The sequence below is a fragment of the Andrena cerasifolii genome, chromosome 13, assembly GCF_050908995.1.
Source record: "Andrena cerasifolii isolate SP2316 chromosome 13, iyAndCera1_principal, whole genome shotgun sequence".
NCBI lineage: Eukaryota > Metazoa > Arthropoda > Insecta > Hymenoptera > Andrenidae > Andrena > Andrena cerasifolii.
Window position 1 is genome coordinate 2,548,754 of NC_135130.1, and position 8,808 is coordinate 2,557,561.

An 8,808-nucleotide genomic window follows, 5' to 3' on the forward strand; every position below is an offset into this window, starting at 1 on the left:
GCACGTATATAACTTACTTAAATCTACAAACAGGTTTTTTTTTAATTTTCGTTACAGGCTGATAAAAAAAAATTTAAAAACGACCATTTCTATTTTTTTTTTTTTTGCTATTCCGACCAAGTGCATTTTTTTTCAAAACGACGAATCACGTCACTTAGCAAACTAATCCTTCTGGCTTCTTAAAAAAATTCAATGGATTAATTTTAAAAAAATTATGCAATTTTAAAGGGTGGCCGAATACTTTTGCACGCCACTGTATATAATTTATTATAAATGTGATTAATTCTTTCGTCTGTATTTATTAATATAATTGTCTATGTTGTTATCCGTTGTTAGCTTTGATACTTACAATACCAATCAATGATAACTGTATTTATATATATATGCATATTACAAAAATGATTTTTCAATTTGAAAAATATTATCGAAATAGGCCAAACCTTCTGGAATAAAATGAAAGAAGAATAAACTCAATACATTAAACACTTTCCCAGACAAAAATGTATAAGTTTCGGTGTCACGAATATAGGCAAAAATTGCAAACTTTGGCGGCCCGTATTTTTTAAACAAATTCCAAACAAGCAAAATGATGACTTAAACCCCCCCTAATTTCATGTGGACTACGTCATATTTCAATTTAAACAAAATCCTTGACATCGAGTACAACAACCCTTCGATATTACCCCATGTGTATGTACATCTACATAATTCAAATTCCTTCGAGCAACACGTTTCCCATATTTCTATCCAACTTAACAGTATTAAAAAGTGAAAATCGTTTCTGTTCTTCGACAAAGTCATGATTACGAGCCAAACAACTTTATTGTGTAGCACTAATGGGTCTCGTGTAAAGGGAAGCCCAGGGTTTAAATTAAAATAATTAGGCGGTTCGTTTAATGGCAGACCGTCCAAAAATGCCGGTCACGTTCCGAACCCTATGAAACAATTGTCTGCACTAGGAGCACATAACGTTGATAATCCTTTAATGCTATGGCACTGTTGGACACGAAGCTAATGAAATTAAAAGGGATCAAGGAAAAATGAAATGGGGCATTTCGGATTCACGAGGTGCACAGACATCGGGTCTGCGATAACCATTAGGAATCGCAGTTTAATGTTACATTCTGCGGTGACGCCAATAACGCCCCCGGTCGTCGATATTTCGAATTTGCGGTGCTCTCTCCCTGCCCCTCTCTCCTTCGTCTCTCTCAGTCGCTTCCTCTTTGTGCTGACGTTCCGCTTGGTTTGACATTATTATTCCACGAGCATTAGATTAATGCGTTGGCCTCGCACGCGGAGGTAATTATATAAAATAAAAATTGTCTGTACTGATAGCACGGATCGTCTCGCATGGTCTGCCTATCGAAAATTAAACTACATAATTTCTTCATGGGAAAATATAGGATAAAGGGGTTATAACGCGAAATTCACCCTCATGATGGAATGGCGTCTGGTTTTCCTTGCGTTGATTAATTAACACTGCTCGTTTATGTAGCAAATATAGTATAGGGGTGTGTCTTTTTAATTAAATATAACTCCCAAGATTCGTATTTAGTGAGGAATATAGGAGTGGGATTTTTACAGATGTGCGGTCAGAGTTACTTATTTCTGGAAAATCAGGAAAATAGGTATCTATTAATTGTTGTGGTAATTTCAACTTTTTGTGGGCATCAATGAGACCGTATGCCACCCAAAAAAAGTATTATTTACAAATACTTGGCAATTCTTAGTCGTGTATTAATTTCAGGCGATTCGATTCGCACAGTTTGTTTAGCGAAAAAAAATAAATAAATAAAAAACGTGGAATACATGTTCTCGATATTTATTTGTATTACACTGTCCAACAGTCATTTTGGTCTGTAAGATTCAATAGCCTTTTCTTATAGATTTTTGTGCGCTGAAAACGAATCCGTAAACCGTTTCTCGCCATCACCCCCAGTTTTTGAGAAATTCGATTTTGAAAAAAAAACTGCAAATTTTACACTTTGAATATCTTTTGTGTCGAAACAGTAATAGTTTTTCGGTTGCTTGTTGCGTCAAATTATTCTATAAACCCTCTCGAATACAGTGGTATAAGTTATTGGTGCATTATGAACATTTTAATATGTTTAAACAACGATTAAAGGGAAAGGAACTCCCGAAATGCACCCACTTTTGCAGATATATTTAATTTTATTTCAAAAACTAAGGGTCTAGGAGAATATCTGACTACTCCACGCGATGCAGCGGATATTTTTCCTTCGGAAAGCATCAACAGAAGTGGTAAGACACATTTTGTTTTCAATACAGAAGCGAAATAGTTTGGCAAAACGTGCGGCGCCGACAGTGGTAGTCAACGGCGGCGCGCGATACACTGCCGCTCCGCGTCACACAATCGCTAAACGCGCGTGAGTACCACTGTCGACGGCGCACGTTTTACCAAACTATTTCGCTTCTGTATTGAAAACAAAACGTGACTTACCACTTCTGTTGATGGCTTTCGAAAGAAAAATGTCTGCTGTATCGCGTGGAGTAGTCAAATTTTCCCCTAGACCCTTAGTTTTTAAAATATATAGCAAAATATATGCAAAAATTGGTATATTTCGGGTGTCCTTTTCCCTTTGATCGTTGTTTAAACATATTAAATGTTTATAATACACCAATAAGTTATATCGCTGTATTCGGGAGGGTTCATAGAATAATTTGAGGGACCTTGTAACAGAATACCTATTATTGTTTCAACACAAAAGATGTTCAAAATTGAAAATTTGCCTTTTTTTCAAAATCGTATTTCTCGAAAACTGAGGGTGATGGCGATAAACGGTTTGCGGATTCGTTTTCAGCGCACAAAAATCCATAAAAAACGGCTATTGAATGTTACAAAACAGAAAAAAAGTTCAACTTTGTTGGACAGTGTTATTCTTACACGAAAAAACTACGATTTTGCTTTTACCACGAACTGTGCTTTATTCTGCACCGAGACTGCTTGACACAAGAGCACGAGGGTGAAAAACTAGTAATACTGCGTTACACTGGTGCCTACCCCAATGATTAATGAATTCAGGGCAAACACTATCTCTGAACTTCTGCATAGAAAGTTGAAAATGAAAGTCATGTTGAATGGTATGCAAAAAGTCGACCTTTTCGAAGTACCTATATCGATTCTTTAGAAACCAAGTAACCACTGTTCAGAGGCTTCAAACGTTAAAATAACCTAATGTATAAATTATTTTGGAAACCTTTTTGTTCAAGCATACTGATTTATTATTAGAATATTTCATCTTGTACTAACTTAATCCGAATGCAGTGTTTCTCAAGCTTTTGATTATTTAAATAATCATGCCCCCCACCCCACCTACAAGGTATAGTAAATTTAATAAGGTAAATAAAACACATTAAAAATAGGTATATCAGAATATAATTCTGACTTAATCCTTCGTTGACACACCTCCTTTTTCGATCAACTTTGACATACCTGGGTGACTCATACCCAGAACAATTTTTGAACGACTGTCATTCTCGTCTAAAGAAGCCAATCTTTATGAAAAAAATCATGGGCCAATTTCAAGGTCTCTAGAATGTATTCCAATACTTTTTTGATTGATATTTTATCACAGTTTTCGCAAAAAAATTCTAGATTACCATATGTCGGGAAGACACGAAGAAAATCTTCAAAAAATTATTACTTTTACAAATTTCAATATTAGAAGCTAACAATCTACACAGTTGTTGTTCAGATATAATACTTTGAGAAAAAAAATAGTTTGTAAGTCGGCTTTGGAAAAAAGATATTTATTAGAGCGTGAAAATCAGTTTCTGAGTAGCTCATACTTAGAATGTCAACGAAGAGTTAATAATATTAAAAAAAAATCCCCCAAAAACCGTGACGACCCCCCAGAAAAGACTTCGCGACCCAGAAGTTGGGAATCACTGCCTTATATCGTTAAAAAATTGGATACTTATTGAAAATGATGATGATAAATAATTGTGGTTGCAGAACATCGCTGGGGTGGAGGTTGAAAATTTCTGTGACTCACTGTCAACTCCCTTGCGATGTTGTTTAAAATCACAAGAGCGCAGTCTTTTTAAAGGAAAGTAAATATGGAGGTGAAATTTGAACAACTGAACACATTGTAACACTTACTATGTTATATTTAATATGGATAACAAATCAGTTTGTGAGTAACAAAGAGTCATAAGCGGAGGCGTTGTTGCTTCTCCACTAACTGGTTACAAAGTAATCAAGATATAAGACATATAAACTGAGTTCTGATTTGTGACTCACTGATGACATTCTATTTGTTACTTCTACGAGATTTTGTTACTCCTGCGTTGTTCTGTGGATACTGAGTGCTGAGAAGACTGAATGCGCACAGAAAAACTATGGAGTCTCCTTCAGGGGAGGAGTCGGTACACGGGGGATGATAGAAAAGACTCTGAATTGGTGGAGGCGTATTTGAACAATAAATGTTTCAAGTGACAGGGGAGGAAAATATTCAAAGTTGGTGACGGCGTAAATCGATCGGTGCGAGGCCATCTATTTACTGTCCTGGCCATCCTGGTAAACTCGGTCCTGACTCGGGATAGTAGCCTTGATTCCCAAACTGTAAAATTGAATTTACAAGAATCCCAGGTTTAGGGGCAAGGACTAATGGACCAAGTGTCTGCCAGTTGCGACAGACGAAAACAGGACACGCTTACGAGTACTAGAGTTACACGAGGAGGCTTTCGCCCCTCAACAATAATTAAATAGTCCTTGTAGAAACCACTGTAAGTGCTCAAATCAATCAAGTAATCAAATTCTATACTACAGCATTACCATTGGCACGTACAACATTTTCCCATATTTTTTTTTTAATTATGGCACTTACAGCATTTTCTAAAGGGACTCTTCAATTATATTACTCATCAACTATTTCGTTCATACCTGGGACAGCACATGAAGAACTTACGTAACATATAATTCAAATTCGTATCTTGTTTTTATACAGAACTCTTACAACTGGTCATCTATTGACCAAAAATGTTCTGCGTTCATTTTATTATATAGAAAATACCTTCCTCGATCAGAGAGTAATAATTAACCAATGTCATTTCTTTATAACTGTAAAAAATTCATGATCATTTCCGTCGACAAATGCCAGCCTATTTCGGTGCGAACATCAACGGATCGACACGAATTCCCACTCGTCAGCAATACCCAATTTCATGTCACAGAATTATCTCTAGCTCTTAAAATCGTCACGGTATTAATTCGACGTGTGATTATTGCGTATCATGATAGTTCATTTTGAGCTTAATTACCGTAAGAGGATTGGGGCGAAAATTCTACGCTATTAACTCGCAATGGCGACCCAGATTAAAACGTATGAGTATACGAGTAAGGAGACTGCTTTTTGAGGTTTTGAGATAAAAATACAATTCATAAGAAAAACTGCTCTAAACTGGAGATTAAATCTACAGTGGATTTATTTAAAAAAAAAGAGCAAATGAGTAATATTAATAATATGTAATTAAATAAAAAGAAACACGAGGGTAATAATTATATTTCAGGTTGGCTTTCCTGTGTTTGCCAAATTCGTTAGATATACTCGAATAAATTTTATTTCATACTAAATTAAATTTTAAAATCAGTAGTGTTATCGCTCATGGCTCATTTTGCAATCTTCGCGGTTTGGGTGAGCTTGCACATCGTGTGCCAAGTATTCTCTCAAGGATCAACCTTGCCAAGGGAAATAACTGGCAAGGTTGATCCTAATGCTTGATGTAATGCTTTGAGCGGCGGATTATTTACCACATTAACTATTAAATTTGGTACATTGGCAGTGGTGTTGCGAGGTGTTCGGATGTCCGCACTTTTGATTTACTTCATAATATTTAACGGTTCCAACCGTGACATGATGTTGGCCACGTGATTGGTTTTGCCCTCTGGACGTTCTTGCTTTCTGTGCACTGTTTGCCTCAGTCATTGTTCAACCGACTCGTACGTCGCACGCTTCTATCAAGCATGTTACATATAAGCATACGCAGTATTTAGTTATTTAAACTTTCCTTGATAAAGGTCTAAATATTGACCGAAACGTCGGAAGATGATACTTCTTATATTTGAAAATTAGCTTTTATTCTTTTAATTGACCGAAACTGTGCGCCGAAATCATGTTTTAATTTTTTAAAAAAAATTTACGGTCGAAATTCCAACTTCATTATTTGAAATAACTGGCAGCCTGTTTCCCTGGTTTTATTAAATTGTCAGAAATACAAATTGTACAGTCACAACTTTCGCAATAATAGGTGAGAATACTGTACAATACAAGGTGTTCGACTAAAGGCTGGCTATCCTTTTGGGGGGTGACTCTACGGGACAAAATAAGAGGAAAATCAAGAATAACGAAATTGCGTCAGAAGCTTCGTTTCCGAGTAATTAATTTTGAAAATACGCGTAAGCAGCGCCTGACGCGAGGGACTTAGGCTACTGCCAGCGCGCAGTAGCATATAGTTAGCCAGCTCAGGCGTGGCGTGAGCAGTGCCGTCGCCACCTAGAACGACCCACTTACCGCGCAGTCGAAGTGATGACACGACGCCATGCGTCAAATGGGTCTTTCTGGTACCAGTAGTCTATGCCCCTCGCGTCAGATGTTTTTACATTTATTTTTAACAATTAATAACTCGGAAACGAAACGTCAAACATAATTTCGTTATTCTTGAATTTCGTCTCATTTTGAGCTGCAAAATCAACACCGAAAGGGATGCCCACTAGGGTGGACCTTATTTTTCGACGTTCAAATTTTTTTGAAAGACAAGGACATACCCTAGAATTATTCCACTGGATAAAAAAATACTCTGTGCAAAATTTGAAGTCGATCGGACAATGGGAAATCGTGCCTTATCGTAGTTGAAAATCATTGATTTTTGTAACTCGTTTTTCTCCATTGTGGTATATCGTTAATATACATGTTTATACATCGTTGAAATTGCATTTTTACGCTCTGTAACAATGTGGAACCAAAGTATAAGATTACTTAAAAAAATCATGATCCTGAAATCTCAAAAATTGACCTTCAGAAAAAACTTCTTTCATTGGCATTATTTTTACCTTGTCAAACAGTGCAACTTTTGTATAAGAAAATTTTTCATATATTTATAAATAACAGATTTCAAAATTTTAATAAAATAACTGATACTTTCATCCAGATTACACTCTTCCAACAGATTTTATAAATATGGATCCCCTAGAATGGGAAAATGATCCCAATTATAATATTGGATTAAAAATAGTAAATAATTTAGCAGTAAACTCATGCAAGAGTTTAATTGTAACACTATTCAACAGCCATCTGGACTTGCAACATTCAATACTTGTTTCTTATAGATTTTTGTGCGCTGAATACGAATTCGCAAACCGTTTTTCGCCATCACCCTCAGTTTTCAAGAAATTCGATTTTGAAAAAAAATGTAAATTTTCAAATTTGAACATTATTCGTGTTCAAACAGTAATAGTTATTCGGTTGCTTGTTCCGTCCAATTATTCTATGAACCCTCTGGAATAAAACGATATAAGTTATTATTGCATTATTAACATTTAAATATATTTAAACAACGATCAAAGGGAAAATGACATCCGAAATGCACCAATTTGTGCAGATATCTTTTTATATATATCAAAAACTAAGGGTCTAAGGGAAAATCCGATTACTCCACGCGATGCAGCAGACATTTTTCCTTCGGAAAGCATTAACAAAAGTAGTAACTCACGTTTCGTTTTCAATATCGGAGCGAAATAGTTTGGCAAAATGTGCAGCGCCGACAGTGGTAGTCGCGCGCGTTAGTCGCTCAGCAACAGTGGATACGCCCGCAGCTGTTGGCTTCTGTATTGAAAACAAAACGGGAGTTACCACTTTTGTTGATGTTTTCCGCGGGAAAAATGTCTGTTGCATCACGTGGAGTAGTCAGATTTTCTTCTGGACCCCTAGTTTTTAAAATAAATTCAAAGGTATCTGCAAGAATTGGTGCATTTCGGGTGTCATTTTCCTTTTGTCTGTTACCTATAATTATACGAAATACTTTTTTTAGACGAAAGTAGTACTGTTGGACAGGGTAAATATAATGCCAACGAAAAAGGTTTTTTTTTGTAGGTTAGTTTTTGAGATTTCAAGGTCATGATTTTTTTGGAGTGGTCTTATATTTTGTTTCTATATTGTTGTAGATCGTAAAAAGACAAATTCAAGCATATATAAACATGTATATTTACGATATACTACAATAGAGAAAAACGAGTTACAAAAAATAAAACATTTTCAAATTCGGTGCAGCACGGTTTCCCTTTGTCCGATCGACTTCAAATTTTGCCCAGAGTATTTTTTCATCCAGTGCCATAATTCTAGGGGGTGACCCCGGCAAAAATCTCAAAATTATTTTTCAACAGGAATAAGTTCCACCCTAATGCCCACCTGTAGTCGAACACCCTGTATAATAATACGTGAAAATATGTGGACTTATCATAGGAATCATAAAAAATACCTAACACTGTATACACTTCGGAATTTCTATACGAATTCCAGTCGAGTGACAACTGCAACTGAAGTACCTACGCCAAGCCAGAAACAGTGAACCCGATTTCCTCACAAATTTTAATGAAATCGACGGCCCAAATGCAGAACCCTTGCAAGATCACAGTGCAGAAAAAATTCTTAATATAGGGTAATTCGGGGGGAGATGGCCATACGGAAGAGGTGGCTAACGAAGATATTTCGAGAAAGAATATGCTGGCGAAAAATTCCTATCAGTGTTTTGTTTTAGCTTATGCAATGGAACTAATGCGTATGCACTTTA

General features: G+C 36.1%; 1 protein-coding gene and 1 long non-coding RNA gene across 2 annotated transcripts in view; one reads left to right on the forward strand and one right to left on the reverse strand.

Annotated features, from left to right (window-relative positions):
* LOC143375985 (netrin receptor DCC) overlaps positions 1 to 8,808 on the forward strand; it is a 449,439-nt gene that overhangs the window by 375,288 nt on the left and 65,343 nt on the right. The gene's annotated exons all lie outside the window — the stretch shown is intronic.
* Positions 1 to 8,808, reverse strand: part of LOC143375992 (uncharacterized) — a 382,608-nt gene that overhangs the window by 193,014 nt on the left and 180,786 nt on the right. The gene's annotated exons all lie outside the window — the stretch shown is intronic.